Raw genomic sequence first — 14,789 nt, forward strand, 5'->3', positions numbered from 1 at the left:
GGACATAACTTTCCTATGTTTTGTATATGAATACACAACTAGGGTAATTCCACTTCATGGGATCCTAATTAGAATAACTTATACTCCATGTATGTATAATATGTCAAGATAATATGTATCTTGATATATTATATACTGCCACGTATATATAAAAAGAGCAAATAAAAAATAATATATAAAAAACAATTAAATACTTTGTGTGTGGGGGGGGGAGGGTGGGTGTGTAGTGGAGATTTCATCAAGGCAGTTGCTTTACCAGTAAGCCACATCCCCAGACCTTTTTTTATTTTTATTTTGAGACAGGGTTTCACAAAGGTACCAAGACTGCCCTCAATATTTCAATCCTCCTGAGTCACTGGGATTATAGGTGTGGGTTACTGTGCACAGAAAATTAAGTACATTCTCTGACTCACTACTCCATAATGGCCACCACATCATAAATCCATTTGCCATGTATGTTTATGTTTGTTCTGGACTCTTTCCTCAATTGTATTGTTCTATTTGTTGAACCCCAGGCTAATACCATACTGTCTTCATCACAATAGATTTACAGGTGATTTATGGTAAGAAAGATCTTTTTTCTTTCTCTCCCCTTTGGTACTAGGGATTCAACTCAGGGGCAATTTACGACAGCTACTCCCCCAGTCCTTTTGGTTTTGTTTTTTCATTTTTTTATCTTTGAGATAGGGTCTCACAAAGTTGCTGAAGCTGACCTCAAACTCCGTTCCTCTGGTATCAACCCTCAGTTACTGGGTTTATAGGCATATGTCACTGTGCTCAGCCAGTTCAGCCTTTGTGTTCTTTAGGAGTGTTTTGATTATTCATGAAGCTTTTGTATTCCATTTGCATTTTAAACAGATTTAGATGGATTTTAAAGATCAACTTGTCAAAATTCCACAAAATAATTGTTGGAAATTTAATTGGAATTGCTTGGAATCTGGAAGTCAGCTTGAGAAAAAGAGAAATCTTTTTCATTTGGGGTTTCTATCAGTGTATTTATCCATTTATTTCAGTCTTTAAAACCATTTTCAACAGTTTATAGAGTTTTTACCTTAAAGTCCTCAGTGCTGTAAATTTCCTGTGACTTTTGCAAACAAAAAAAAGTACTTTCAAGTTGATTTATGATGTAGAGAAAGTCAAGTGGCTTTTTGTATTGATTTTGTTTTAAGAAATCTTTCCAAACTCTTATTCACTCTAAAACCAGAATCTTTTGTATTTTCTACATAATTTCATCTTCCATTTGATAAATATGTATTAAGGGCTTCACTGTTCCAGGCACTATCAAGTCTCAGGTAGTTCAGTAAGTGCATTTAATAAAAAAGAAAGAAAAATCCTTGTCCAGTAGAATTGATATTCTCAAATGAGAGACAGATGACCAAATAAAATATACAGATATTAGATGGCAAAATTTCTTTGAAAAACAAATACAAGTAGGACAGGGAAAGGGGGAGTGCTAGAAAGTAGTAGAGAAGAGAAAGGATTTAACCTTTGAAGAGGGAGGTCAGAGAAGTTAATCCCAAGAAATTTTTGTAAAAATCTGAAGGAATAAGTCATACAAGGAACTTTGGAGGAGAGCTGAAGGCAGAGGGAACAGCCCGTGCAAAGACCCAGAGGTAGAAGCTTAGCTGTTTTCTTTGAGGAGCAATAACAGAACTGTGAGGCCCAGCAGAACAGGGCAGACGAGTGTCTCAGGACAGGATTGTGCTGGACCTTGTATACCATTATACTATTGTATACTATTAAGCTTTGTCACTTCACCCTTCCTAAGATGTATATTTGTTAAAGTATTTTTCTTAAAGTATGCATGGTGTGGGACAACCAATAGAATGTTGAAATACAGAGGGCGTTTCTGCTTTGTTCTTGACCACAGAATGCTTTCAAGGTCACCATTAATTATCATGGCTGAGTATCGAATTTTTTCAAGTGTGTTTGTTTTGGTCTTGATGATATGATCATCTATTAAAGGGTGAAATCAACTAATTTTTTTAATATTAAGCCAACTTTTTATGCTTTGAGTGAACCCAATTTGGCAATGTTTCAGACATACATATATATTATATATCATACATATATATATCATTGTTTATATATATGTATATAGAATCTAGATACATATGCACATACATTCTTAGATTCAAATTGCTAAAAACTTTTTTAGGATCATGCACTTGAATTCGTGAGTAGTACTTACCTATAATACATGTTTCCTATACTGTTGGGGATATATTGATTCCACCAGATAGGAAGTATTCCCTCTCTCTATTTTCTCTCAATTTTTTTTTCTTTTTGGTGTCGAGTTGTACTTCTGGAAAGGTTGGTAGAACATGCTGATGAAACTATTTGAGACTGAAATTTTTCTTTCTAGAAAAATCTTTCTAGAAAACTTTATGGAAAATTTATAAATATTGTTTCTATTCCTTTTAATCATTAGTGGATTATTTAATTTTTTCTTTATCAGGTTTTAAGTATTATGATGACTTAATTAAAAGATTTTGGAGGTTTTCAAAATTCTACAACAGTCTCCATGTCTCTGGGGATGTTTCCTAAGGACCTGATCTAGTTATATTTCGTGTATGAGTATATGGGTGAAGGGGTATACTGTTTTGATAATATTCTTTATTTCATGTAACTAGTCTTCTAGATTTTCTATTTTTATGAGTCCATTTTTAATAATTTATATTTTCAATGTTTACACATTTAATTCAATTTTTAAAATGCATGTTACTATTATTAAACATAATCTCACCAATAACGCTTATTGACTTCTTTAATTTTGTGGGTATAATGTCATCTTCATTTCTTATTTTATGCATTTGTAATCTCACTTTTTCCTTGAGCATATTAACTAATGATTTTTTTATTTTTGTAAATAACTAAAGCTTTGCCATGTCAGTTTACTCATTTTTCAAATATTTTTATTATTTTCTATTTATTATTAGTCCTTACCTTCTATTTGTCTTAAATTGGTTTCATTCTTTAATTTTTTGATTTATTAAATTGAGTATATAATTCATTTCTTCATTTTCATTTATCTTTTAAGACAATGATTTTCCCTGAATATTTTGGAATTATTTCATTGTTTCAGATATGTAAAGTTTCACCAATACTATTTGATAGAGAATCTTCAATGTAGGTTTTGATTTCCTCTTTTATCTAAGACTTTTATGTCAATTTTCAGACCATTAGGATTATTGGTTTAGTTTTTTTGCTTTGTGGTTAATTTCCCATTTTATGAAAATCCAATCAGAGAACTCTGTCTTATTGCCTTTGAGAATGAATCATGATGTTCTTGACAGCAAGACTTTATTTTTTTTAATCTTTTTTTTTATTGGTTGTTCACAACATTACAAAGCTCTTGACATATCATATTTCATACATTAGATTGAAGTGGGTTATGAACTCCCAATTTTACCCCAAATGCAGATTGCAGAATCACGTCGGTTACACATCCACAATTTTACATAAGGCCCAATTAGTAATTGTTGTATTCTGCTACCTTTCCTATCTCCTACTATCCCCCCTCCCTTCCCCTCCCATCTTCTCTCTCTACCCCATCTACTGTAATTCATTACTCTCCTTGTTTATTTTCCCATTCCCCTCACAACCTCTTATATGTAATTTTGTATAGCAATGAGGGTCTCCCTTCATTTCCATGCAATTTCCCTTTTCTCTCCCTTTCCCTCCCATCTCATGTCTCTGTTTAATGTTAGTCTTTTCTTCCTGCTCTTCCTCCCTCTCTGTTCATAGTTGCTCTCATTATATCAAAGAAGACATTTGGTATTTGTTTTTTAGGGATTGGCTAGCTTCACTAAGCATAATCTGCTCTAGTGCCATCCATTTCCCTGAAAATTCTATGATTTTGTCATTTTTTATTGCTGCATAGTACTCCATTGTGTATAGATGCCATATTTTTTTTATCCATTCATCTATTGAAGGGCATCTGGGTTGGTTCCACAGTCTAGCTATTGTGAATTGTGCTGCTATGAACATCAATATGGCAGCATCCCTGTAGCATGTTCTTTTTGACAGCAAGACTTTAATGGCTGATTTTTTGTAATTGTTTCCTGGAATCTTACCTATTTTGTAGCCTTACTTATTTTTTGATGCCCTGATTGATCATGTGCTGTAAGAGACTTCTACTCTTGAGTTTCTGTTTTTCCTTAGAGTTCTAGTAGTTTCTAGCCCCTTGATTTATGGGACACTATGTTAACTCACACATGCATGTTTTTCATTGTGAATTACAATGTGTACAACTATAAAGTTTCCTCCACTAAACTAAAGCTCCCTTGCTCTGAATTCAGGCATGACTGGCATAAAAATGACAACTCTCACTTTCTTTTTGTTTACACTTGTCTGGATTGCTTTTTTGCTCTTCCTTTTATTTTCAGTCTTTCTGAATTGTCAATCACTTTTTTTTTCTGTCAATCACTTCTTAAGCACTGGACCTGACTAATGTATATAGCAGATATTTGAAAAAATAAACCACAAGGATGTTTTAGCTATGAAAAAGGCAGTCAGAATTCTTGAGAAAATTTCCATTTAAGCTTTCTTCCTTATAAGAAATCAAGAAAAATGGCCCTGTGCCACCAAAAACATACTTCCTATGCCCAAGAGGGACACAGAAGCAAAGGGTTACATGATTTTCCCACAAAGAAATGTGGAAGAAGCTCTCTTCATGACTGTGTATTTGTCTCTTTCCTTTTAACCGTTGCAAAGCTGAAAATTAGTTATCAGACCAATTTAGACTTCTCGGAATATATTAACCCTTTGAGTTAAGTTAGGTTTCCTATGGTCTCTTCTTGCTTAAAAATAATATTTTTGTAGATAGCAAACCAAATTGTCATGGAACATGTCAAATTGTGCCATTTAATTACTATACTTTGTTGTTAACTGTCCTCTGGCCAATAGTTTTCTCTTAATCATTATTGCAACTGATAGGTCATTAAAATTAATCTTGAGAAAAGTTCAAAAAACCTATCATTGCAATTATCATAATCAAATTCTATTAAGGACCCATCAATTAATTCATTTAAAAATATTCATTTATGGAGCAGGTTGTGCATTGTCATATTCTGCAACTAAATTCATTTTCTCATTTAATTCTTACAAATTTATAAGTGCTATCAAGCCATTCTTACAAGTGAGGGACACAGAAGCTCTTTAATTCATAAAGGACAAAGCCATAATTCCAACCCAAGTCTATCCAGCTCTAAATCCCTTCCTCTTCCAATACACCTTATAACTTCACCCTAGAAGCAATGTGTGTAGAAATATTGATAGATGGTATCAATGCTCTGGATGGCAATTTGAGATTTTATACTCTGCTATTCCTAAATAATTCATGTTAACAACAAAAGGTTAAAAAAAAAAAAGAAAAAAAAGATCTAAATGTATCAAATGGTATTCAGTGGTGCATACGGAAGACCAGGGTAGGTGCTCTCTACTGACTATGATAATTTCTCTTTTTGGATCTAAATAGACCTATGAATATCTGTATTATTTAGTCCAAATTACTTTTCTCCCTAACAGAGAGCTTTTTTTTTTGTAGTGATAGTTTAATGGTACAACCATTGTCTTTATCAAAAACCTTACAAGAAGAGCAAAATAATACATATTTCCCCATTTGTGGAAAGCCACCAAGAAATCAGAGTGGAGTCTTATGTGGCATAGTGAAGTGGGATCAGGACTCAGAAATAATGCAGGAAGGTATTTTTTAAAGAAGATGCAGTAAAAGAGAACTTACATGAACTGATGAAAAACAAAGATAAATACTAAAGACATTCTCCAGTTTCCCAGGACCCAAGGCTGACTCAGGGCTTAGAGAGACACTCACATGCATGGCCATAGTCTCCCTTGTGGATCATTTTGATGACAGATGCCATACTTAAACTTTACCATTCTCCCCATTTTCCTTGAAAACCAAGAAGCTTCTTTTATGTTTCTAATAGTTACTGATGTCTTTAGATGCAAAGCACACAACATCATTATAAAAATACACAGGTTAATTCATGTCTATTGTAGTAAATTTAATTAGATAGAATTGATATCTTAATTTTGCAAATAAAAGACTGATCAAAATTTCCAGTGCTACCCGCGCTCGCAAGGTAGGCAGGCCTGTGACCTGTGACCGACTGGAGGAACAGGCCCAGCGGCCTGCCGGCTTGGTAGACACGTCACCCCAATTGGAGTAGGGGCAGAGCAGAGCCGCCTCCTGTGCCCGGAACAGGCCCAGCGGCCTGCCAGCGTGGTAGACACATCAGCCCAATTGGAGTAAGGGCAGAGAAGAGCCTCCGCCGGCGCCTGCAAGGTAGGCAGACCTGCGACCGACCGGCAGAACAGGCCCAGGGGTACGCGGGCGTGGTAGACACGTCACACCAATTGGAGGAGGGGCAGAGCAGAGCCGCCACCTGCACCTGCAAGATAGGCAGACCTGCCACCGACCGGCAGACCAGACCCAGCGGCCTGTCAGTGTGGTAGACAGATCACCCCAATTGGAGGAGGAGCACAGCCGCCGCCCGACACTGCAAGGGAGAATTTTCAACTATACAAGAGCAATATAAATATATAGGGGGAAAATTTCAAAAACACAACAGTTTCACCAAGCAGAAAGAAAGGCGAGCAGTATGAAAAGACAAGGAAAGAAAGGACCACAAGCAATGCAGGTCAACTCAACTTTAGAAGAGGTAATAGCTGCAGCAGATGGAATGTCAGATAAAGAATTCAGGATATACATGCTTCAGATGATCTGGAGTCTCAAGGAAGATATTAGACAGCAAAATCAGACAAAGAAAGATCACTTCGACAATGAATTACATAAATAAATCCAAGAAGCAAAAGATCAACTATACAGGGAGATAGAGGTTATAAAAAACAAACAAACAGAAATCCTAGAAATGCAGGAAGCAATAAACTAACTTAAAAACTCAATTGAGAATACTACCAGCAGAGTAGAACACTTAGAAGATAGAACATCAGACAATGAAGACAAAGTATTTCAACATGAAAAGAACATAGACAGCTCACCAAGACTGTTAAGAAACCATGAGCAGAACATCCAAGAAATATGGGATAACATAAAGAGACCAAACTTAAGAGTCATTGGGATACAGGAAGGTATAGAGGTCCAAACCAAAGGAATGAGCAATCGACAGCCCTGGACCTCTGGCTGCAAAGTCAGTGCTCTTCCCCTCTCCAGAGGTGAGGCTTCTAGCTCAGGAGGAGTATGAGTTGGTAAAAGGCAAACAATAGTGAGCATCACAGCATCAGAGAGGGCAGAGGCATTAGGATCTGTCATCATAAAAGGGAGACCCTCATCTTGAAGCATCCAGATATTTGGACAGAGCTCCAAGGTGCACGATGAAGTTATGAGGAAGATGCTGAAGATGCTAGAAGGGGACTGCAGGCTCTGAGTGCCCTCTCTGAAGATCCAGGAAGAGGAATAAGAGGAATTCTTCTTAAGAGGGCCATTTCTCTTCATCCCTCAGTCCCCATCGGGGGTCAGGGGTTTGTTTTAGGTGGACACAATATCTTTATTTTACATTTACGTGGTACTGAGGATTGAATCCAGTGCCTCATGTATACTAGTGATTCCAACATGGCGGCGGGCGCGGAGAGATCAAGTCTCTGACCTCTTCCCCTGTGGAGGCATAGGGAGTCGTAAACAGCCTAAATCTGGTTGCTCAGGATCACTAGGCAATGCTGAGCTGATGTGGATCTGGGGCGAACAGTCTGGGCCTCTCAGAACATACACTGAGCCCAGATCGGCTGAATTCAAGCTCCCGTTTGCCTGCTTCCTGCAGACAAACAGCTGTGACTCAGCACTAATCCATCCGTCTGAAACAACTGGTCAGCCCTTCTGATCCTACGGAGGTAATGCCTACCGAGCCTTCATAGGTAGTGGCCACAGGTTTGAAACGGGGCTTGGGAGAGACAATAAGGACCCACTCGTTGCATTGATCACCCGGCAAAGGGAAACGAACTGTCGCCATTTGCAAGAGATACCACCATGGCAGAGAACTGACGTCATCAGACTGCGGCAGAGGAGATAACTTCATTGAAACCTACGGCTACAGGTGTGTAATTCCCTAGGCTTCCCTCTCCACACATCGGGGAAACCTTAAGGGCCAATCCCAGCTCTCCTGTAAGGGCCTCTCCCAGCTCTCCCGTGAGCACGGTAGCCAGATCGAGGGAATTAGAGGTGGCTCAGGACCCGCAGCGCGGAACTACCGCTCCCACCAGTGCTGACAGCTGAGGTCTCTTGCACCAGCTACCGGTGGCGTGGCTAACAGAGGGGCAGTAAAATTCGCTGAGGATTCTCAGCCCCAAGCTCTACAAATTTAGGGTCTGAGGGAATGGCAAACAGGGAGAGTGTGCCCAGTCATTCCTGACAACAGGGCTCCCGGGAGCAGCAGACCTGGCGTGTACCCAGTATTGTGGTGAGCGGCACCGGTGAGAGGGGCCTGGCTAGAGGAAAAGTAGGGAAGTGTCTAGACACAAGAGGAGGCCCTAGGCACTCAGGATTGGAGACTCACCCAGACTGAGAGGAGGAGCTGCTGCACAGTGATTGGTTTCCGCGTATTGACAGGAGAAACTTGGCCTGGTGGGCACAGCGCCACCTACTGGAAGAGAAGTTAATCAAACTCTAAGACTGCATTTATTAGTTTTTTTTTTTCCTTTTTCTTTACTCTTTTTTTTTTATTTGGGTTTTTCTTTAATTTTCATTTTTCTTTCTTGTTTTTTAATTTTTTTTTTACAAATTTTTTTTTAAATTTTTTTCTTCCAATTTTAATTTTAAATTTTTTTTATTATTTTTTTAAAATTTTTTTTATTTCCTATTTTTTCTTCTTTTGTCTTTTCATTTCTTTTCAATTATCTTATCCCCCCTTCCTTGAATTCTACCTGCTTACTCTCATTCTCTTTAGTGACTTCTTCCCTTCCCTTCTAATACCTTTTCTCCCAAGCATCAAATTAATTTATAGGAGTAAACAGTAACTCAGCAGTCAAACAGAACAAGAAGTAACATAAGCAGCTTCAAAAAGCAAGGAAGAAAAGGAGTACAAACAATGCAGGACAGCCTAAATATTCAGGAGGACCTAGAGTCATCAGAAAAATGGTCATATAAAGAACTCAAGGAACACCTTAGACAGATGGAATGGAACCTTAAAGAGGATGCAAGACAGCAAATTCAAGCAGCGAAAGAACACATTGAGAATGAATTACATAAACAGATAAAAGAAGAAGTTAAGCATCTTTATAAGGAGATAGAGATTATAAAAAATAATCAAACAATAATTCTAGAAATGAAGGAAACTATAAACCAAATTAAAAACTCAATTGAGAGTATCACTAACAGAGTGGAGCAAGTAGAAGCCAGAACGTCAGATAATGAAGACAAAATATATCATCTTGAAAAGAGTCTAGCCAACTCAGAAAGGCTGGTAAAAAATCACGAGAAAAACATCCAAGAGTTATGGGATAACATAAAAAAACCAAACTTACGAGTCATCGGGATAGAAGAAGATACAGAGATTCAAACCAAGGGAATGAGTAACCTGCTGAATGAAATAATTACAGAAAACTTTCCAGAAATAAAAAAGGAAACAGATATACAAATTGAAGATGCATACAGGACACCGAGCACACAAAATCACAGTAGACCAACGCCAAGACACATTGTTATGAAGATATCCAATATACAGAACAAAGAGAAAATATTAAAAGCTACAAGAGAAAGGAGACAGATTACATTCAGGGGTAAACCAATAAGGTTAACAACAGATTTTTCATCACAGACTCTGAAAGCAAGAAGGTCATGGAACAATGTATTTCAAACACTGAAAGACAATGGATGCCAACCAAGAATTCTGTATCCAGCAAAATTAAGCTTCAGGTATGACAACGAAATAAAAATCTTTCATGATAAACAAAAGTTAAAAGAATTTGCAGCCAGAAAACCAGCATTGCAAAGCATTTTGAGCAAAACACTACAGGAGGAAGAAATGAAAAACAATAACCAAAACCATCAGAGGGAAGTGCCTCGGTAAAGACAGAGAGTGAGGGGAAAGATAATCATGCAGAAACAAACTAAATTTTTTTTAAAAAGGATAAATAATCAAACATGGATGGCAGTACAAACCATATATCAATAGTAACTCTGAGTGTTAATGGCTTAAACTCTCCAATAAAGCGACATAAGCTGGTATCATGGATTAAAAAAACAAATCCAACAATATGCTGCCTCCAGGAGACACATCTGATTGGAAAAGACATACACAGGCTGAAGGTAAAAGGATGGGAAAAAATATACCACGCACACGGTCCTCGTAAGCAAGCAGGGGTGGCCATCCTCATATCGAATAAAATCGACTTCAAGACTAAGTTAATCAAAAGAGATAAAGAAGGACATTATATACTGTTAAAAGGAACCATTCACCAACAAGACATAACAATTATAAATATTTATGCACCAAATAATGGTGCTGTGACATTCATAAAACAAATTCTCCTCAAGTTCAAGAATCAAATAGACCACAACACAATAATTATGGGTGACTTCAACACACCTCTCTCACCATTGGACAGATCCTCCAAACAAAAGTTGAATAAAGAAACTATAGAACTCAATACCACAATCGATAACCTAGACTTAACTGACATATATAGAATATATCAACCATCATCAAATGGATATACTTTTTTCTCAGCAGCACATGGATCCATCTCAAAAATAGACCATATATTATGCCATAGGGCAACCCTCAGTAAATATAAAGGGGTGGAGATAATACCATGCATTTTATCTGATCATAATGGAATGAAACTGGAAATCAATGATAAAAGAAGGAAGGAAAAATCCTGCATCACATGGAAAATGAACAATATGTTACTGAATGATCAATGGGTTACAGAAGACATAAAGGAGGAAATCAAAAAATTCTTAGAGATAAATGAAAATACAGACACAACATATCGGAATCTATGGGACACAATGAAGGCAGTTTTAAGAGGAAAATTCATCGCCTGGTGGTCATTCCTCAAAAAAAGAAAAAACCAACAAATAAATGAGCTCACACTTCATCTCAAAGCCCTAGGAAAGGAAGAGCAAAACAACAGCAAATGTAGCAGAAGGCAAGAAATAATTAAAATCAGAGCGGAAATCAATGAAATTGAAACAAAAGAAACTATTGAAAAAATTAACAAAACTAAAAGTTGGTTCGTCGAAAAAATAAATAAGATCGACAGACCTATAGCCATGCTAAAGAAGAGAAGAAGAGAGAGAACTCAAATTACTAACATACGGGATGAAAAAGGCAATATCACAACAGATGCTACAGAAATACAGAAGACAATTAGAAATTATTTTGAAAACCTATATTCCAATAAAATAGAAGATAGTGAAGACATCGATAAATTTCTTAAGTCATATGATTTGCCCAGACTGAGTCAGGAGGATACACACAATTTGAACAGACCAATATCAATGGCTGAAATTGAAGAAGCCATCAAAAGACTACCAACCAAGAAAAGCCCAGGACCGGATGGATATACAGCGGAGTTTTACAAAACCTTTAAAGAAGACTTAATACCAATACTTTTCAAGTTATTTCAGGAAATAGAAAAAGAGGGAGCTCTTCCAAATTCATTCTATGAGGCCAACATCACCCTGATTCCGAAACCAGACAAAGACACCTCAAAGAAAGAAAACTACAGACCAATATCTCTAATGAACCTAGATGCAAAAATCCTCAATAAAATTCTGGCAAATCGAATACAAAAACACATCAAAAAAATTGTGCACCATGATCAAGTAGGATTCATCCCTGGGATGCAAGGATGGTTCAATATACGGAAATCAATAAATGTTATTCACCACATCAATAGACTTAAAGATAAGAATCATATGATCATCTCGATAGATGCAGAGAAAGCATTCAACAAAGTACAGCATCCCTTTATGTTCAAAACATTAGAAAAACTAGGGATAACAGGAACTTACCTTGACATTATAAAAGCTATCTATGCTAAGCCTCAGGCTAGCATCATTCTGAATGAACAAAAGTTAAAGGCATTTCCTCTGATATCTGGAACAAGACAGGGATGCCCTCTCTCACCACTTCTGTTCAACATAGTTCTCGAAACACTGGCCAGAGCAATTAGACAGACGAAAGAAATTAAAGGCATATAAATAGGAAAAGAAGAACTTAAATTATCACTATTTGCAGATGACATGATTCTATACCTAGAAGACCCAAAAGGGTCTACAAAGAAACTACTAGAACTAATAAATGAATTCAGCAAAGTGGCAAGATATAAAATCAACACGCATAAATCAAAGGCATTTCTGTATATCAGCAACAAAACTTCTGAAACGGAAATGAGGAAAAACACTCCATTCACAATATCCTCAAAACAAATAAAATACTTGGGAATCAACCTAACAAAAGAGGTGAAAGATTTATACAATGAAAACTACAGAACCCTAAAGAGAGAAGTAGAAGAAGATCTTAGAAAATGGAAAAATATACCCTGTTCATGGATAGGCAGAACTAACATCATCAAAATGGCGATATTACCAAAAGTTCTCTATAGGTTTAATGCAATGCCAATCAAAATCCCAACGGCATTTCTTGTAGAAATAGATAAAGCAATCATGAAATTCATATGGAAAAATAAAAGACCCAGAATAGCAAAAACAATGCTAAGCAGGAAGTGTGAATCAGGTGGTATAGCGATACCAGACTTCAAACTATAGTACAGAGCAATAGTAACAAAAACAGCATGGTACTGGTACCAAAACAGGCGGGTGAACCAATGGTACAGAATAGAGGACACAGAAACCAATCCACAAAACTACAACTATCTTATATTTGATAAAGGGGCTAAAAGCATGCAATGGAGGAAGGATAGCATCTTCAACAAATGGTGCCGGGAAAACTGGAAATCCATATGCAACAAAATGAAACTGAATCCCTTTCTCTCACCATGCACAAAAGTTAAGTCAAAATGGATCAAGGAGCTTGATATCAAATCAGAGACACGGCGTCTGATAGAAGAAAAAGTTGATCTACATACTGTGGGGTCGGGCTCCAAATTCCTCAATAGGATACCCATAGCACAAGAGTTAACATCTAGAATCAACATATGGGACTTACTCAAACTAAAAAATTTTTTCTTAGCAAAAGAAACAATAAGAGAGGTAAATAGGGAGCCTACATCCTGGGAACAAATCTTTACTCCTCACACTTCAGATAGAGCCCTAATATCCAGAGTATACAAAGAACTCAAAAAATTAGACAATAAGATAACAAATAACCCAATCAACAAATGGGCCAAGGACCTGAACAGACACTTCTCAGAGGAGGACATACAATCAATCAACAAGTACATGAAAAAATGCTCACCATCTCTAACAGTCAGAGAAATGCAAATCAAAACCACCCTAAGATACCATCTCACGCCAGTAAGATTGGCAGCCACTATGAAGTCAAACAACAACAAGTGCTGGCGAGGATGTGGGGAAAAGGGTACACTTGTACATTGCTGGTGGGACTGCAAATTGGTGCAGCCAATTTGGAAAGCAGTATGGAGATTTCTTGGAAAGCTGGGAATGGAGTCACCATTTGACCCAGCTATTCCCCTTCTCGGTCTATTCCCTAAAGACCTAAAAAGAGCATGCTACAGGGACACTGCTACATCGATGTTCATAGCAACACAATTCACAATAGCTAGACTGTGGAACCAACCTAGATGCCCTTCAATAGATGAATGGATAAAAAAATGTGGCATTTATACACAATGGAGTACTACTCTGCATTAAAAAATGACAAAATCATAGAATTTGGAGGGAAATGGATGGTATTAGAGCAGATTATGCTAAGTGAAGCTAGCCAAGCCCTAAAAAACAAATTCCAAATGTCTTCTTTGATATAAGGAGAGTAATTAAGAACAGACTAGGGAAGAAGAGCACGAGAAGAAGACCATCATTAAACAGGGTTGAGAGGTGGGAGGGAAAGGGAGAGAGAAGGGAAATTGCATGGAAATGGAAGGAGACCCTCATGGTTATACAAAATTACATACAAGAGGAAGTGAGGGGAAAGGGAAAAATAATACAAGGGGGAGAAATGAATTACAGTAGAGGGGGTAGAGAGAGAAGAGGGGAGGGGAGGGGATGGGAGGGGAGGGGGGATAGTAGAGGATAGGAAAGGCAGCAGAATACAACAGACACTAATATGGCAGTATGTAAATCAATGGAAGTGTAACTGATGTGATTCTGCAATCTGTATACGGGGTAAAAATGGGAGTTCATAACCCACTTGAATCAAAGTGTGAAATATGATATATCAAGAACTATGTAATGTTCTGAACAACCAACAATAAAAAAAAATTTCCAGTGCTAAGAAATTTGATATAGTTCCTTCAGCAAAGGTCTTGTTCAGTCTAGTGAGGAGTGGCAGGTATCGAAGGATCATCAGGTTGGCAGAGGAAGCAGTCCTCAGTTTTCTGACTTCCATATATAGGACAAGGAAAAGTAAGACTTATGTCCAGGTGCCTTGTGAGTCCTCCTATTCTCCACCACATGAGTACTATCCTTAAAAACACATAAACGCTGCATCAATTCTGACTTTTCTGCCTAAGGAAGCAGGTCATTGGACAGTGGGAAACGCTATAAAATGTGTATTGATCTCTCTCTTACCATAAGACTCTAGCAAGTTATTGGCCATTTTTGGTGAAACCTCTCTATGCCTCATTTCAGCTGATGATAGCTCCATGCTTCAGAATAGCATTGAACA

This window comes from Ictidomys tridecemlineatus, chromosome 7, assembly GCF_052094955.1.
Source record: "Ictidomys tridecemlineatus isolate mIctTri1 chromosome 7, mIctTri1.hap1, whole genome shotgun sequence".
Lineage (NCBI taxonomy): Eukaryota > Metazoa > Chordata > Mammalia > Rodentia > Sciuridae > Ictidomys > Ictidomys tridecemlineatus.